Source organism: Zonotrichia albicollis, chromosome 3 (assembly GCF_047830755.1).
Source record: "Zonotrichia albicollis isolate bZonAlb1 chromosome 3, bZonAlb1.hap1, whole genome shotgun sequence".
Lineage (NCBI taxonomy): Eukaryota > Metazoa > Chordata > Aves > Passeriformes > Passerellidae > Zonotrichia > Zonotrichia albicollis.
This window is the reverse complement of record NC_133821.1, coordinates 25,277,820-25,295,354: the sequence shown is the minus strand read 5'-3', so window position 1 is coordinate 25,295,354 and position 17,535 is coordinate 25,277,820. Positions and strand designations below refer to the sequence as shown.

At 44.9% G+C, this 17,535-nt stretch overlaps 1 protein-coding gene across 4 annotated transcripts in view; it reads left to right on the top strand.

The window, feature by feature from the left end:
- Positions 1 to 17,535, top strand: part of SERTAD2 (SERTA domain containing 2) — a 79,059-nt gene that overhangs the window by 38,114 nt on the left and 23,410 nt on the right. The window contains exon 2 of one of the 4 annotated variants that reach the window (XR_012579440.1): positions 3,295 to 3,423. The exons of the other annotated variants lie outside the window; for them this stretch is intronic. The gene's annotated coding sequence lies outside the window, so the exon portion shown is untranslated. Of the gene's footprint in view, positions 1 to 3,294; positions 3,424 to 17,535 lie in introns of those variants that run through there. 4 annotated transcript variants of the gene reach the window in all.

Here is a 17,535-nt window from a genome sequence, read left to right as displayed (position 1 = left end):
TGGGCGCTGTAGCTCACAGTCTGACCCCAGATGTGTGTTAATTATTTATTTTCCTCCACGTGCTGGCAGATGGTTGGAAGAAGAGTCTGCCAAGCATAGTGCATGCTTGAGGGCAGTGATTTTGAGACACGTTGTTGAGATTATCTGATGTTTCACATTTTCTGTAATTTAGTTTGTGTGTGTGTGAAGGGAGTATTTAAAACTTGCAGACAATAGTTTGCTGGGTTGCAGGGAATGAAACCCCTAATGAATAGTCCATTGTTTACATCCATTTGAGGCTGTTTCTTTGCTGAATTAGTGCCATGAAACATAGCTGCAACTCTGTTGTTTTTAACTCCCCTCTCCTTACCCATCCCCCCTTCCTATTCCTTACGGTTGCTAAATCCTGCTGCTATCTTCTCTACACAACTTTCCAGGCTTCCTTCTCTCCTCTTGATTTTCTTCTGCTTATACCTCTTGTCCAAACTGGGTCATCTTTTGCTTCTAGTGTGATACATTTTCCCATCCTTGGCCTCTTGGACTCACACTTCAGTCCTTATTATTTTTATCCAGATGAATGTGGGAAAAAAAAAAAAAAAAAAGCACCCGAACTGTTTTCTGCATAATCAGGTCTAAATCTCCCTCTTGCCATTGCCTTTCCTCCCCACCCCCTTGCTTTGGAGCTCTTTCTGTGCCAGTTTGCAGCTGTGTGTAGCTATATAACTGTTTTATTTAATGTTTGCCTGCAAGCCCTCTGCCCAGTTTCTAGCTCCTATTTTCCTCGCCATTCAGGAGGCTTCTCCCCTTGCTCTGTCAGCTCCCTCTGTGCCTTCTTCTGGTGACCCCTACCATTTGAGGTAGCTCCATTTCCCCTGTCTTCAAACAGATAAGTGGTTGGTTGGCAAAGTTGTAAGCTTTTTTTTTCTGTACTCTGATTTGTAGATGGTCCTTTTTTTGTGTGTGTGTTGCTAATTGATGCTATGTAGCTGTTTACCTGCATAATGCTGTGATTGCTCAGACTGATGCATACCACACTCTGGAACTGTTTTCTTTCCAACCCTGATTTATAGATAACTGGAAAAAGCAATTCTTGGCTGCCCTGTTTTGAAAACTATTACACCACAAAAAACTCATTACATGAACACAGCACCTGATATAAAGAAGCTCTGTTTGGTTTTCTGGTTTCTCCCATGAAAAAAAAGCTTCCCTTTATTATTGAAACAATAATTCCCCTCAAATCATATTTAAAGGATGTAGGCACCAAGGCTTGCCTGCTCTTCTAGGACTTCCTGGAAATTGGAACTGGGGATTTTTTCGTAATCAATGGAGGGAATGGGGTATTTTGGAGAGGTTTTGTTTGTTTTCAGGATAGGCAATGTGCACATGCCTCATAATACAAACCCACCGCATTTCTATCAGGCTTGTGTATACCAGACGAAATGCTAGCAGAGGTATCTGCAGAGAATTCCCTGTGGATGAAGGGAATTCCCTGTGGATGAAGGTGTTGGGAGGGTTGGAAAGCCCCAAAGATGTCAGGAAAATAGGTACAGACCAACAGAGAGTCTCCTTTAATTAAAGGAGTGCTGTGCATTGAGCAAATCAAGTGCATTTGCTTCCCTTTTTTCCACAACCTCAGTGGGATGCCCTCTGGACTGCAATGCTGTAAATTGAGAGCAATGCTGTAAATTTTGAAATACTGTTTGTTTGTGTAGGATGATGCTGGTGTCCTTTTGGGTCAGCATGGCTGCTCTAAAATATGGCAAAATCATCAAGTGACAAGCAAACCAATGATGCTTCAGCCCAATGCCAAAGAAAATCCTGCAAGAGAGAATTAGCTGTGAAAATTTACCCTGTTGCTACAGAACTCATTTGGTTCTCATCATGCCAGAGTTGAATGATTGAAGAAATACTCCAATTGGTAAATGAATATTTGTGCCAGTTAAAGGACAGCTTATTCGTGCATAAAACCTGAGACACCTGGTAGTGGTGTGGACAGGTTGTTTTTGAATGAATGTGCTTGTTGGAAGGCAGGGGAGGAGTGAAATGCCTTTGTGTCTTTAAAGTATTTCTCCTTTTGATGCCATATACTAAGGAAACCGGATTTTGGGGACATGTTAGTTCTGTTAGCAGCAAAAGTTTCTGCTTCCTACAGTGGGGATCCTTTCTCCTTCCTACTTCCACTCCAGATTGATGTTAAGATCCTGAGGCTGTGGCACTGCTTTTGTTTTGGCCTCTTACTTCCCTCTAAAAACACAGAGTCTATACGTATAATATGATCAATTCCTAACTTTTTTATAACAATTTTCTCTTCTCCTCATCTCCATCACTAGACATTGCACATCCCTCCCAAACCAAACCCCTGTAGCCCAGAACTAGGTCACACCCCACCACCTGGACAGCAGTCATGGCTTGCATCACTGCTTGGCGTGACGTTGGCGAGCACTCAGCGAGCAGGACCGGCTCCTTCAGGGAGCAGGATGTGAGAACAGCCTTTGTGATTCCTCCAGATGGGCCTTGGGAGGTGATGGGGGAGAGGACTCTGTTTACACAGGGAGAAAATAAGGAGGAGGTATAAGCTAACATGATCAGCGCACAGATTTTCTGCTGGTTGGTTTGGATGATTTATAGTGGTGTACAGAGCTTTGTCGCCTTTAAGCCAACTTGTTCCACTGCTGGCCAGAGGTCAGCCCGTTGGCCTGTAAAAAATGAATTGTCGATGTCTGTGGCTTTTCCTGGTGGCCACAATCCTGGAGCTGTTGTTAGTCCTGCTGTTGAGCTCAACTGGGGGCTGGAGGGGGCTGTCCAGGATACTCGCTCAGCCTATTAGTAATGGTAATTTCATTTTGGACATCCCTATAAAGTGACCCTATGCAGGGCATATCCAAATCTCCTTTTTAGTTAGTGGGTAGAGGAGCAGCAGTGCCAGCAGTTGGACTGCCTGTGCTCAAAAATGTGATTTCTTGTTGCAGTGGTTACTTTGGGAAGCTCACAGGAAAGAAGCACACTTCCATTTTTCTTCAGATTTCAGTCGCTGCAAAAGGGTAGCTGCACGGCAGATAGGCACAATGGAATTAGCAGCAGAGGCAGAGGTATCTATGAGCATGTGACCATTTTTGTATGACATGTACGTTGTGCTTCTTCCTGAGAAATGCTGGGAACAAATTGTCATAGAAATGAAAATACAGTCGGTCTGTTTTGGGCTGAGGCAAGAAATGAAGGCCCTGTAGCCTGGAGAGATGTGTATGAATCTGCGTGGGGAAAATGCTCCTTAATTAGATGGCTTGACAGATCCTGTTTCTCCTGCTCCTTCCGCAGTTTGCAGCGTTCAGTGTAGGAAACGCCTCCCGAACTCGCCCACCGCTGCCCTCACGGAAGGCCCGGCACACTCACCTGGAGTGCTCCGTGCCGTGTGGCTGGACGTCACCGAGACCTGGATCGTGACCCGTTTGGCTGGATGGACAGCTTCAGGCTGGGAGGGGAGCCCAGCACATCCCCTGCCCTCTGCAGCCCGTGTTCCTTAGTGCTCCTTCCCGGCAGCTGGCCGAGCTCGGTCCCGCGGGGCCTGGCCGGGCGCTGGGGCTGTGCCAGGGCCCGTCCCCTCCTCCCGCACCGGGGAGCTTGCGGTGCTGCCGTGCTGCTGAGCACTGCTGCTCTGAAAGTTGCTTAACAGACAATGCTTGACTCTATCTTGACAATACACCCTTTTCTTGAGAGAAATGAGAAGTTTCAATTTCAGTCACTAGCCTGTTTTTCATTGACCTGTTTTAGTCAGCAAGTCATGGCTTTACTGTGCCAGTCTCTCAAACTGCCACTCATGAGCCTAACGAGACAGTGGAGCAAAACTCCTCTCTTCTGTAGAAAATGCAAAGAGAGAAGAGACAGTTTTACCCCAAATGTTAGAGGAGACTCAGTCAAATTAATGCTACAGTAAATGTAAAATATTTTTAATTTACAGAGTACTTTAGGCCCCAATTGGGAGGTGGGCGGGAAGGGTTTGGAGTGAAGTTAATAAACCTTTTAAAACTTTTGACTGAATCTTTTATTCAGTGTTTGTATAACTCAGTTATCTGCTAGTTAATACCAGTATTTTTGATACTTCTCCAGAGCCAATACATGACAGACCTTCAGCCCTGTTGGGTATTTGTGCTACAGCATATTTAATAGCCATGACAACAATTCAACAATTGTATAGAAGCTTCCCCTCCCTGTCTGAGTGTTGCAGGCACCAGAGTGTCTCCATTGGAAAACCCCTAAACATACAGTTTCAGCCAAAACTGGCGTAATGATAGTCTACTGAGAGCTTGACAGGCTTTTTTTTTCCTTTAAAAATAAAAAAGAAAAGGGGGCACTTTTTTCCCTTCTCCCCTCAATTTTTTTTCTTAACTTCTTCGCTGCTTTTGTGAAAGCTGCCGCTGTAAAACACAAGGCAAATTAAAAAAATAAATTGCTTTAAATTGCTTAACAGGCTTGATGAGACAAAGCCTGGTGTGTTGGAGTGGCTGCAGGGAGCTCTGCGGCTGCTTTTGTATGATTTCAGAGGTGAATTTAGATGGCTGGAAGATAGATGGGTGCCAGATGCAGTTTGACACAGATTCCAGCAGCTGCTCCTGCGCGAGGTTTCATTAGTGGTGAGTTAGCGAGCAGCAGAGCGCCGGCGAGGCCCCCAACGCTGTGCTGACAGCAAGAGCACTGAAACAATACAATATTCGCTAAGTGATTTTAATCTGGGAGATTAAATGACACCCAGTTGGTTTCCCGACTTAGAAAGCCAGCACAGTATAAAGCTGTTCATGGCACTCACTCTACCCAGGCCCTTGTCACATACATTTCCATTGAGAGTGCTTTGCCGAGCCCCTCACCCTGAAATGGGAAGAGAAGGGCTGATTTTGTGTTGCAGACATATTTTTCCATCCTCACTCTATAATGTGCTTTTAACTACAACAGGAAACATTGGCCTCACTTCAGCAAATGCTTACATTGGACCGAAGTGCTCGCGTGCTCCTGCTAAGCGCAGGCGAAACTGTTTGAAAGATTAGGGCCACAGTCTGTAAAGTGAACGGCTTCCTTTTAATAGATGGGCAAGTCCCAAAATCAGGAAGCAGTTGGTATTTATGGGCTTGGGCAATTGGGTTTGGTTTTAAATAAACCAGTGTACTACAATGGATGACTTGATAGAAATGGTGGAGGAGCTGCTGTTCCCCAGGAAGATGGAGTTTTATTTGTAGAGAAACACTAAAGATTAGGACTTGGTGAAGGGAGGGAAAATGTAATTGAACTTACTTGCAATACAACCCAGGCTGACTTCAAGATTCTTCTAGGGGTACTTAATGGGCTGTATTTTGGGAACCCTCACTGTGGCACATTTACTGTGTGGTTATTCAGACTTTCTGTGTTTTTTGTGTATCTCTAATTGCTTCAGCAAGTAAATCCTTGACTAGGAAAAAAAAAGGTTTTCTCCTCTGATAGATGGGGGAAAATATGTAGGGAAGCAAACAAACAAGATCTTTCTTTCACATGTACCACCTGAATTTTGCCTTTGCATATTTAACTGCTGATGTCAAACTACTCTGTTCACTTTAAGTCATTTGCTATCCTCACAGTAAACAGACAAACCATCTTTTTTTTTTCTCCTCCAGTAAATATGCGAGTTGGATGTGTATGGGCTGCTGTCTTTGGATCTCAACTGTTGTTTGTAACATTTCTGCATGTCACAATTCTGTTTCTAGATGCCTTTGGTAAATACCCCATGCATGGCTTCAATTAAGCTTTCTATATTGAGAAAGTATGCCTTAATTTATCAGGTTAAAGATATCTCTGTTACATCAATTTGTTCACAGTGTGTTGTGACCTAATCAACTAGGGATGTAAGCCATTTCATGAGGAGTAATTACTCAACAACAAAAAATGTCTCTCTTTCCTAATAGCTGTGAGTGAGTTGGCTAATTGGAATCCATTTTTGTAGTGGCAGGTCAGCAATCAGGAGGTGGCTTTCCTGGCTGGCTTCTAGGTGGGAGGGAGAAGGCAGCAGCAACAGAAACACAGAGCTGTGGTTTCCTCAGGTCACTGGGAGAGCTTCTCTCCGTTGGATCAGTGTCACATGTGCTGGCATCAGGGTGTCCTCATGATCCCCTTTACCACCAATGCTGCGACAGTTTGGTCAGAACCCTTTCCTGGATATTTCTGAGGGAAAAAATTCATGAGTGGGTTGGAAATGCCAGATCTTCTTTCAAGACTTGCATAAGAGTTCTGGTGTTATTATTGTTAGTGGGGGCAGGGGTCTGCAGTGATGTGACAAATCTCCATGGCCTGGCTAGGCCTTGGTCAGGAGATGATGTGAAGTTTAGGGGTGATGGCTCGTTATGTCTCTACTCAAATCAACTTATGACAGTGACTGAGCAATTTTTGCTTTCAGTGCTGCATCACTCACATTAGTTGCCAGTCCTGCAGCAGGATGGGGGTGATGTGCAGAGGCATCTCCTAGATGACCCCACTGGTTGCTGTCCTGTTTTCCTACTTGATAGATCACTGAGGTGCATTTTGGCTTTTTCTTCATTTTTTTTCCTCCCCTCCTTGTCTTCAAATCTTGCTGAGAGGGAGGTGGAGAGGAAAATCCTCATGAATTAACATTATTTCCCTGGTGGGCTTTGCTGCCATTTTATCTAATTACGCCTGCTGTTTTCCAGATCACATTGTAAGCATTTGCATGAAGGGGCTTTCACTTACCTCCTCAAGTAAATTAAATAACAGCCCTTAGGCTGGACTGACAGCATAATGCATTTTCATGTGGGAGATCAACAGCTCCCATACCTTGAGATGGGAAATGCTGAAATGACAGGGAAGCTCTGTGCTTTTGTCTCGAATTAGGGCAGCTAGATGGAGTTAGGGCCACTTTGAAAATGCCTGCTGCTGGCTCTTCTGGTGTGTAGGGATTGGCAGGAAGAGAGGGGCACATAGGAATCTGCAGAGGGCCACAAAGAATAGACTCACAAGGATCCACGAGCTACGTGCAAGATGTGCAGGAAAGACAGGGAAAGCAAGCCTGTTGTCAGCAGGTTTGAATGCACAGCCCTATTGGAAAGCGTGAAGGGATCTGCAAACTGTGGAAGATTGGAAACCACAGACATAAAGCAAATGAGAGGTGTAGGCCCTGCCCTGAGGATGTTTACAGCATGACTTCGTGGATGAGGAAGGCTGGACTTGTGTGGAGAGCTCAGGAAATCAAAACACACAGCCTTGACTTTCATTTCCACAATAAGCCAACCCGTAGTTGGCTTCATTTCTTCAATTTGCAGAATGAGGCAGTGGCCCTTCTGCTTAAATGCTGAAATGACAGTCTGCTGCTTTCCTTGCCTGACCCGTTACTCCCAACGAGCATCCAGCCCCAGGAATTATCCTCCTCCAAACGTTTCAGAGTTCTCAGAGCCCTTGTTGATACCAGCCTCATGGGATGATCTGGTCCCTTCACAGTCATGTGTGTTACACATCAGAAATGTAGATCAGCCCTTCCCTGGCTGTGGTGACTCCTTCATTCCTTTGCTATAGTTGGGAGCTTCTGAGGAGGAGAATAGATCAGGAGGAAATGACCATGAGGAAATGTATTTCTTCTGCTCCTGATCAGCCCAGGCTCGTCCTGGCAGAAAAGAGGATGTTGATGGGAAGGCAGAGACACTAACTCCACCTCCCCCAACCATTAGGCTTGGACAAGCCTTGGGTAGCTCAAAATTCTGGTGTGCTCTTATATTCTTTCTGAAGTGGGGACATGCCAGCAAGCAGGCTGGTGAGCTGCACTCAAACTGAGTCAGCCTTTAGGGAGTGAGGAAGAGAAGGAGAGGGACCTCTACAGCAAGTAGGGAATTTAATCCCTACTCTGGCTTGTTGATGTTGGTCATGAATGGGGGCCAGCAACAGGAGAGGCTACTTAGCTTGGGAGGCTGTACCTGGCTTATACAAAGCTCCCACCACGTAGATGTTTCACATAAGGGAAGAAAGGTGATATGTGTTCATTTAGTTCACTGCAACTCTGTGGTGACAGTGACCCTCGCAGTATTACACCTGTAATGTTGAAGTACCTTCTCGCTTTTGCTGCTAATTCCTTTTATCCTGTGTCATTGGTTAGGGATTAAGGAAATCATGCAGATCACTAAGATCTGCTTGAAGGAGTCTTCAGTGACTTGCTTTTGTCTAGGGATCTTTGCTGAAGGAATGCGATTTACTTGTTTTTCTCTAGAAAATCAAGTTTTCTGTTCCATCAAAACATAGTTCCAGGTTGAAGGTGGAGGAGAGCTAGAAGTGTTAGTGTGGTGGGTGTGTAAACACCTTTTAACTTATATGTTAAAGCATCTTGGCTCTTCCAAGAGAGAGAACTACTAGAGAGAACTTCCAAGAGAGAGAACTACTAACTAGAGAACTACTTTGTGATGCATTTCTCTGTCTGAGATGAATTTTGAATGCCAGCAAGATAATGAGATTTATCAAATAAAAAGCCTGTCTTTCACTTTGTTCAAGCTTGGCCTCATGCCTCAAATACATGGAGTTTAGCTCAGAAGCAGCTTGTAATTTGTATCACAAGCCCACCGTGTGTAATTGGTGATGGATGGTGGCCACTGGGCTGCAAGGGGAGGTTTGCAGTCGGACGCTCTGACGGCTCCCGCTGACGTTTGTGCCTGGCCAAAGCGGCTGCAGGGGGCAGGAGAGCAGCGAATGGTCACCACGAGGCTTCGTGGGAGAGGCTGAGGAGCTGTTTGCCTTCATCAAGCAGGGATTCAGGTTTAATGTCAATCAGCCTTTAGCATGAACTTGCAGGATGTTCACGATGCAAGACACAGTGCTGCCTTTAACGTGTATGGGGAGATGATTCAGGACTGATACAGCTGCTTCAGTGATCTGGTAGTATACATCCCATTATCATTATTCACTCACATTATTCACTGTTAGAAAGCTTTCTAACAATTCATGATATTTCTCAAGCTCTCATCCCCTCCTCTCTCTTTCTAAAAAAACTAATTTAATTTTATTATTATTATTATTATTCAGATTCCTGCTGTATACATCCCCCAAGCAGGTGGGAGGGGGAGTTGGTGGGTGATGACTTGGCTTTGTTGGAACTTCACTTAATGCAGGGTGGGGGCAGAGAAAATGAAGCTAAATTACGCAGATCCTGAAGGCACAGCTAGTGCACTGCATCACTTGTGAGCATGACTAGAACTGAAAATGAATCACAGCCTTGTTAGACACGGTATGTGTCAGTGCATGTGGGCAGAAATATCATTCAGCGAGAGAGAGAAAAAGACAGAGAGAGACTACATCTTTTAAAGTGTGCTGGTCCCACTGAAATCTCTGTAGTATTTAACCTAATGGGTGAGAGCTGGGAAACAGTGGGACAGTTGCTCTAGGATACTTCACCTTGTCAATTTTTATTCCTTTCTGAAGGTTCAGAAGGAATCTGGATTTGTCAGCAGTGACATCTATTTTCTAAACAAGAAAAGGCTATAATTGCAAGCTCAAGTTTGAACCCACTGCTAAGGACTTTAAAATACAACCACACATTTGGGGCTAGGTTTGAATGTGGAGTTGCTTCAGCCCGTGTGTTCATTGTGCATTAGGAAGCAAATGTAATTTGCTCTTTGTGTAAACTTTTGATGGTTGCATGTGCACACGAACACACAGTACACACACGTGCACACTGAGCCAGTTCCCATATTCCAGAGACAAAAATCCAACCTGGAACTTTAACCCTGGTTCTTGCAGCTGTATAATTCAAACATTCTATTTCTAGAATGGAAATTGGTTTGCAGTTCAGTTGCAGTGTGACACAGCCACATCAGGTGATTTGTTGGAGGGATGCTGGAATCAGCTGGCCACTAAAACCTGCTATATCTCTGCTTGTGTTCCAAAAGATATTTGCCACGAGTGATAACAATGTTCCTAAAGAAGCTCTGCTACTTCCTGCAGAGACCTATCCATAGCAGCCAACAAGCAGCAGCCATCTTAAAATTCCCCCCTTGGCACACTAAAACACACTTCTTCTAAGCCAGATGGAATCAACCAGTGTATTCTTTAAGGGATTTTGGTTGTGCCTTTTTGAATGTTGTGCTTGGTGCCTGTGCTCAGTCATTGGCCTGTTATGCGTGATGTGTTGTATCATTTAAAAGCCTAGGCACTAGCCAGAGTTTTTAATAAGTGGCTGGAGATGTGTGTTTTCTCCTCTATCCCCCTCCCACAGACCAGGTGCTTTGTACCTTCTGAACATGCAGTGGTTTTTGAGCGTTGTGAAGGATGTAAACTGAGCTGAGAACACAACAGTGCCCCTCCCCTGGCCAAAAGAAAAAAAAAAAAAAAAGATAAAAACTCCACCATCAGTAGCTTTCTTCAATCCTAGTCATCATGTGGCATTCCTAGAATGTCCATACTTACAAAATGAAAGAGGGAAAATGGGGATAGCTTGTGATTTTCTGAGTCCTAATGGGACTTTTCTGAGAGGAAGGCAAGGAAGGGATCCGTACTTGTGACAAGTTAAAAATAATTTTTAATTACTTAGAGTAAGAACATGTTCTGAAAAGTAAAGATTTTGGACTTAATGTGCATGGAACAAAAGGCCGTTGTGAGCTCTGTACGAGAGTTGCTGCGAGTTTGTATTCTGCTCTTTTTTTTCTGTGGGAGTTATTTCCTGTTGTTGACTAGAGTTCTTTATTTAGAACCACCTAGCTACTGAATGACGGCTCGCTTGCAAGAAGAAAAAGTGTGATTAAAACTTGCTAAGGCTTATTCCAAGATCTCCCTACTTCCATTTATTTAAGGGGAATCTTTGCTAAATGAAAGAAAGTGAAGTTCAAAACAACAAATGCATTTCCTTCTCATTATTGTGCTCACATCAGCTGTGGCAGCTAGCAAAAAGATCTTGGGAGCCTGAGGTCTTTCACCTGAACATCTCATGGAAGACAGTGTTTGTCTGACAGAGGTGATTTGGTTTAATTTGTTCTGGTTTTAAAACAGAAACAAACCCATCAAATGCCAGGCCTCCCTTTTTGCTGGCAGGGGTAATGCACTGATGTTCTCGGGGGCAGCTCTTTCTATGAACCTCACAGGTCGAGTAAGGAGTGGGCACTTGCACTTTCCCAGCTGCTCAGAGAAGGAAGATTTTCTTTGAAGAGCACTGCCAGCAAAAAGCAGTTTCTGTATGCTGACCTGCTTGGCAATAGTATTTGGGTATCTATGTAGAGTCAAATTATCAGCACTTTGACAGCTGCCTAACTTCTTTTGCTCTTGTGGCAGGGTCTGAACATCCAGCAAGAGTACAGTAAAGTTAGCAGAAGAGCAGATTCAGAGGGAAAAATAAAAAGATTTAACATGAAGGTTAACTCTACTGTAGGTAATAGGTAAGCAAGCAAAGTAGCTGGGGTTTATTATGAATTTTTTGCTTAGCAGAAAACCTACTAGGAATGTCCCCTGAGTGTGTATGATTAGAAAATGCACTGGGGCGTGAGTGATAGCAGATGGACAACCATCCCTCCTTGGCTTGGCTGGCCCCTTGCTGTGAGCCTCTGGCGAGGGTGCCTCTCTCTGCCCAGCTCCTGCAAAGGGTCCGGTGCCTCTCTGTGCAGTAGCTGGGGCCGGCTGCTCTGGCTGGGCAGGGACTGCACTCGGCAGGCAGGAGTTGTGGCTCAGTCATTGGCACCTTCCCTTTTACAAACGAATCCTGTAGAAACTGGTTTGCAAAGTCGAACCTCTGTAGGAAAGTGGATCTCTGTGAAGGAGAGGGGTTTGGGAGCCTTCTGCCCATCCCACGTGTGCTGGGAAAGTTTGTGGCTGGGAGAAGGAGCGGGGAAAGCCTCAGTGATACACCTCGTGCTATTTTCCTCTCGTCGTGATGTTCAGTGGTCAAACAAGGGAGGACCCTGGACTCGGTAGCAGCACCATCAACGGGAATGCAGCTCTTCCTCCTTGTTTCTTGGGTCCACTCTTTTCCCTTGGCTTGTTTCCCTCTGTACTCCAATTGTGCCTCTGTTCTGCCCCCTCGCCACGGCTCAAATAAAAATAAAAGGAGTCAATTATTACTGTTTGAGCAACTTTCTTATGGCTGTCACAGAAAACCACCATAGTTTATGCCACATGCATCTCCTTCTTCCCTACATCCATGCCTGCTCAGGACATCTCTTTTCTCTTTCTTTCTGTTTTTCTTTTTTTTTTTTTTTTTTCCCCATACTATTTTCCTTTGCTTTTTTTTTGCTATTTACTCCTGTAAATGTCGACACGTGCTATATCCTATGGGTGTGACCAGGCAGGAGAGGTGCCCCTCTCCCAGACCCTTGCCACATTTCAAGGACATTATCATCCCAGAATCGCTGTGGGAGGAAGAAAGAGACCATTAAGAGATGTGAAAGGAAGGGGACTCTGATGATAAATGGTGGATTTTCAGCTTTTTTTCCTTTGTCCTGTTGGTAGGACCTAAATGCTGGGTGGGTTTGCAATGATTTAGTGTTTCATCCTTGCTTGGGAATACTAATTAGGTGTAAACCTCTTTCAGCCTTTGGCTAATGGTCACTATAAATGAACAGCTTCCTTTAAAGTGAAAGAACATAAAAAAAAGGTTAGAGGAGAACCTCAATTAATTTGTGCAGTTCCCTTTTTCTTCAGAAAGATAAAATGCATTTCTGACGGTTACAGGGTGGTTTTAGGTAAAGAAATGCAGACATCACCCACAGTCTGTTTACCTGCATATGCAGTATGAGCTTCTGCTGACTCTTAGCCGTGCTAGCACTGGGGAATGTAGAAAGACAAAATGAATCATTACCACAGGCATAGTCACTAAAAGCATCTGATGTACTCATTCAGTCTTTTTTTTTTTTTATCTCCTCTTTGCACATAATCTAAGGAGTTACACATTTTGTGAAGGGTTAAAACAGAAAGATTTGTGCATTCACTGCATTGACTCAATGAGTTCAGTTCTGTATGAACTTCAGTAATTTGTAGAGGAACAGAATGGCAGTGGGAGTTAATGCTGCTACATTTGATGTTCTTGTGCTAGGTTTTCTGCCAGCTCCTTTTTTTTTCTTCCTCTTCTGAATTTGGCCCTACAGATTCAACTTCTGTTTTATTGGGGTTTGTTGGTTTTGGCTTTTTGCTTTTTTTTAAAGAAGTGGTGTAGGTCACCCACCGTTTATTTAAAATTAGACCCTCAGAAACCTCTGTCTGAAAGGAGTGCAGATAAACATCGTCTGTAAAGAATTTTGCACCTGGGACAGTCAGAGAAAGAATTTATCATTGCAAATTTGAATTACTTTGAAAATGCCTCTTTCTTGGTAAGCATTCTCTGAATCTAGAGGCTCTAAGGAGCTGCAAAAACTAGTTTTAAACAGTAGGCCTAAGCCCCCAAATCTGCATAGGAACATTAATGTGCTTTACAGATTGTATTCCAGCCAGCAAAAGCAGTTATAGGTGGGTGCATTCATTTGGATGTCCATGTATTAACTCATGTTTTCATATAAATAAGGATTGAGATCGCTTGTTGTTGGTTTGGTTTTTGTTTTGTTTTTGGTTTTTTTTTCTGGTAATGCATCTGAGCACAAACACATTTAACTCCAGTTTTAGTTTTGGTTTAAGTCCTGCTTAACATTGAAATGCTGTGCAACATCAGCACTGTAACCACAACACCATTTCCATTGTGCCCTCCCAGCCTCAAACTCCTTGTAACTGTTGTATAATGCTTTAATGCAGCAAATCTGAGCAGGAACATTCACTTCTAGAAGCTTCTGGTCACCTCACTGGTGGCCCCATTTGGTTTCTCAAGCCTTTGGCATCTGAGCAGGGTTGAGCAGCTGCCTGTGCACCCAGGCCTCTTTCCAACCTGCCTGTGCACCCAGGCCTCTTTCAGGTTCCAAGAGTGTTTAGGGGCATCTGTGCTCCAGGAATGTATGGCTCCATGGGGAGCTTTGTAGGAGTAGCTTTGCTGCAGGTGAGGGCTGTAGTGTGTGCAGCACTCAGGGCGAGGCAGAGCAGCAGAGCTGTTCTCCCCTGGTGACCCAGGAGCAGGTGGTCCCTCAGCACTGAGGATGTGTGGGCACCTTTGTGCTGAAGTGTGTGTGGCTTGCATGTTTGACAGCCCCACGTTGTTAAGATTTTCAGGCTCATGTTGGGTTTGTGCTCAAGGCTGGTGGGTGGCCCAAAGTCTTCTGGCTTGATTGCAGTGACATCTGTTTACACCAGTGGTTAATTAGGCCTGAAGACTGGCCATCTCTATTTTTCTCCACCGTTTCTGTGTGTTTTTTCTTGATTAGAACTATTCCCTCCTCAGCTCTAAAACATAAGCTTTGGTTTTATCTGCAGATTTTTTTCCCCTTGATCCACTGGCCCTGGTATGAGATGAATATCAGGACATCAGCGTAGCCTCTCTTCAAAAAAGTAACCAAGTGTTCCAGAAAAGAATGACTTGTGCTTTTGATAGAGACTGCAGAGTGAGCACTGAAAGGGAAAGAAAAGCAGCCTGAAATTGTTTAAAACTCAGCTCAGTGCAGAGTACAATTCACTGTGTTACAAGAAGCAGGATTGGAAAGGAGAGACTGTTTTAGGAGCCTGTGTGCCATACAGGCAGTGCCAGTGTGAACAGTCTGGCCTGGGCCAGGAATGAAGCACATCTTGCAAGGGATGCAGCCTGAAAGGGATTTGAAAAGGAACACAGAGTTTTATTAAAAGGCAGAAAGATGTGAGGAGATACACAGCAATGGTAGGCAGCCAGAACCTCTGTCAGAGGACAGTCTTTCAGCTGGAGCAAGGATGATGCACACCAACAGTCTCCAGAGGACTGGGAGTGCACAGGGAATTACAGAGGGAGGGAGTCATCTCCCTGCATGAGGAATGCAGCAAAACCTCCTCTGACTAAGCCAGCTAATGCACACTGCTTTTTTTTTTTCTTTCCTGATAATCCTGTTCCATAATATTTCCTTAATAATTTAGTATGTGAAGAGTAGCCCTTCTGAAAAACATCTAAATCACCAAATCTTACAATCAGATGAAACCTTGCTGCCCCTGTCATTCATACACACTCAGGATTTTTATTTGGTGTGGCTGTTTGAGAGCTATCCTGGAGTTAAGAGTTGGGTTTTATTCCTTAATTACTTAATGAATTTACCATGCGGCACAACCCTTGGTACTGCCAAGCAATAGCTTCCTGTTACTAGACTGTACAGGCCTGATCCTGCATTACCAAAGCAAAAAGCAGTATTTGGGAACTGATATTTTCATCAACATCTGTAGGAAGCTTAGAACAACTATACAAAAGGGGTTAGTTGCACTCAGAATATTGATTCATGAACTCCCTCGTTTTTTGCATAGCTGTTCATTTTACCCAAAGAAGATCAACTGCCCAACTGGACATATAATATATGATACTGCATTAAAACTAAGGCTGCATTTGGTCATACTCATTAATTAAACTGATTTCTCCTGTAGGGTTTTTTTTTTTCCTAGAGAACTAACCGAGAATGATAATTAAGCATGTTATGCATTCTAGGGAACAGTGTTTCTCCTACTGCCACAAACACATTAAAGGAGAAAAATATGAACTAAAGGAGAAAATGAAGGTATGGGGGGGAAGAGCTAAAACTGGAGTGAGAAGGAGTGGATCATCAGGGTTTTTACTGACTCCTGTGCTTTAGGACACATGGGACAGCCGTGTTAGAGTTGCACCAGCAGAAAAAGGAGAAAAAGCCATTGAAATCCCAAGGAAAGCTGCCCAGCTCCCAGGTGCAGCTCCCTGCCTGCTTGTGTACAGGTGCAGGCTGCAGTAATGCAGCACCCCAGTTTTTTACTGAGGAACTAGTTTTTATTTGTGGCTGAGCCGCACATGAGAAGGGCCCTACTCCTGGAGGTCAGTGCTGGGCCTGAAGAGAGCCTGCACGAGGTGTGAGCAGTGTTTCACCGTGCCTTTGCTTGCGGCATGCTTTCTCCTTACCCAGGAGAGCCTCTCTGCTCGGGTGGAACGAGCAGCTTTGCTGTAGGCAGGCCCTTTGTCTGGCTTCTCCCAGGGTACCACTGCTGAGGGGGTCTCTATTTGTAAAAAGTTGTCTGCATTGGGGGCAGTGTTAGGTGTTTGCCTGCCATCTTCTGCATGCACCAAAGCAAAGACAGCCAGGGAGAAAATGAAGTTGTGTTGAACAATTACCTGATGAAATCTCATAGTATTCATACATATTGCAATCAGAAAGGAAAAGGCCAAAGATTCAATTAGAATCATAGGAAGCAGTTCACTCCCTCTATTTTTGAAATATGCAAGGGATGCCAACATTCCAGCACAAACTTTGCCATTCTTTCCTAATTAGCATCCGTGTTGATGGGCAGATTACCTGGCAGTCTGTAGTGTTTCTAATGAATTGATTTATGAAGTCCAGTGTCTGTTTCCTCCTTCCCAATCTTTGATTTCTGTTTGTTCATTTATTACCTTGTTCATTTATTTATCTTCAATGCAGGAGTGGTTTTTGAATGATTATTTTCATGAGACCTGGCCTCAATCAGACAGGCTTTGACCATCCTTGCTCAAAGACAGGGCTGCACTCAGGCTCTGCCTGTAGCCCACATCAGGTCGGTACTGCTGCAGAAAGGCACAGCTCAGCTCCTTCTCTTTTACTGTGTCATCTTCACATGTGAGCAGCTCACAGGCCTCTGTCAAGGCTAGGACTGCACAGCTAAACCTGTGCTACTGCTTCCTGGGAAACCCGTACATGCATGGTTCTGAAACGGGATGCATTTTGGGTGGCTCCTCCTTGCAGACGCTCAGACTGTTTCCCCCTCCCGCTCCCGCAGGCTCTGGAAGCCTCTGCCGGCACACTTCCTAAGCACGGCATTCCGTGCCTCCATTGCAGGCTGCTTCTCCTGCTTACTGAAGTGCTCAGCAAACTGCATTTGGGTGTCGCAGACACCCTCTGCTCAGGCTTCTCCAGAGCTGAGGGCGGAGTTTCTTGGCCAGGAAGGTCTCCCTCAATCAGGTGCGAGGCCATGTGAGGAGCAGGCAGCCGCGGGATTATTCTCCTTGCCTAGCCCAACCTCGTCCCGCCGCGCTGGAGCCTGGGCTGTGCGCGAAGCACGGGAAGGAGCTCTATTCGTATCGATTCGTATCGTGACCTATGCTCAGCTGGGAGTGCTTCTGAGTGTGGATGCAGGTTGTACTAGTTGTGTTCGGAGGCACTATCTGAGTTACAGCGTGACTGTAAACTCCTGCCAAGAAAGACTCGGGAGAGTTACAGTAGGAAACAGAAGGGGCGGCGAGCTTTTTCTTATGCCGATGTAAAATTGGAGCAACCGAGCGGAGTCAGAAGCGTTTAAAACTCGAATGACACAGGCTCAGGCTTTTTACTGCCGACTGTAACATGGCAAGGGCTGTGCACATCGGGCTGGAGCCCAGCTGCTTATTTAGCAAATGTTTGTGGTTGTGCCTCTGGTGCCGGTGATAGCGCGCACACACCCAGGCACGGGCACTGTAAACCTGCTGCGGACTTTGAGCTCCGGAAGGCAGCGCTGCTCGGCTGGGCGCATCCACGGCGCGATTGCGCAAGGCCAGGTCCCGCT